At 37.4% G+C, this 705-nt stretch overlaps 1 non-coding gene across 1 annotated transcript; it reads right to left on the bottom strand.

Annotated features, from left to right (window-relative positions):
- Positions 1 to 204: 204 nt before the first annotated feature.
- Positions 205 to 335, bottom strand: LOC114615478. The gene has a single exon (XR_003710478.1). It is a non-coding gene; the product is annotated as a small nucleolar RNA SNORA17 (small nucleolar RNA).
- Positions 336 to 705: the final 370 nt, after the last annotated feature.

Raw genomic sequence — 705 nt, 5'->3', positions numbered from 1 at the left:
CCAAAGGCCAATCCTATTGATATCCCACAAGAGCATCTTCTGCTACATAATAGGCTGGAGTCATGAGTTCTTCCATGTGTCCTTTTTTGTTGGTGCTTTAGTCCCTGGGAGCTCAGTGTGTGTGTGTGGGTGTGTGTGTGTTCTGGTTGATTAATATTCCTGTTCTTCCTATGGGGTTGAGAATCCCTTCAGCTCCTTCAGTCCTGTGTTATACTCTTCATTGTTCAGATGTTCTCAGACCACAGCACTGAGCTTACACATTCCCTCTCTCTTCTCTGCCTCCTACTGAGGCACATGAGACACAACTTCCACCCTGCCAATGATCTAGTGGCAGACAATGTCAATAATTTAATTCATTAAATGTCAGTAGAATTCTGGTCTGTACGATTGAAGAGTAAAACAACAAAACCAAAAACTACAACAACGACAACAACAAAACAGCTAATATTATTTTCAAAGGAAAGACTTATTACCAAAGAATAATTAGCCAATCTTTTATCAAATCTTAAACTAGACCAGGAGATTCCTAAGACTCATCAACATAAAACATAGTTTGACAAGACTACAGAGCAATTGTCTCCAATAGTAGGAATTAATCACTACTGCTTAGTATTACTTAACCTAAGATCTTAAAGTTTGAAAAATGCTTTCAAATAATGAATGTAATTCAAATTCTCTGAAGAATATTGTTGGAAGTTTGATGTG

The sequence above is a fragment of the Grammomys surdaster genome, unplaced genomic scaffold (assembly GCF_004785775.1).
Source record: "Grammomys surdaster isolate TR1022 unplaced genomic scaffold, NIH_TR_1.0 126698, whole genome shotgun sequence".
Lineage (NCBI taxonomy): Eukaryota > Metazoa > Chordata > Mammalia > Rodentia > Muridae > Grammomys > Grammomys surdaster.
This window is presented reverse-complemented; position numbering and strand designations above follow the sequence as displayed.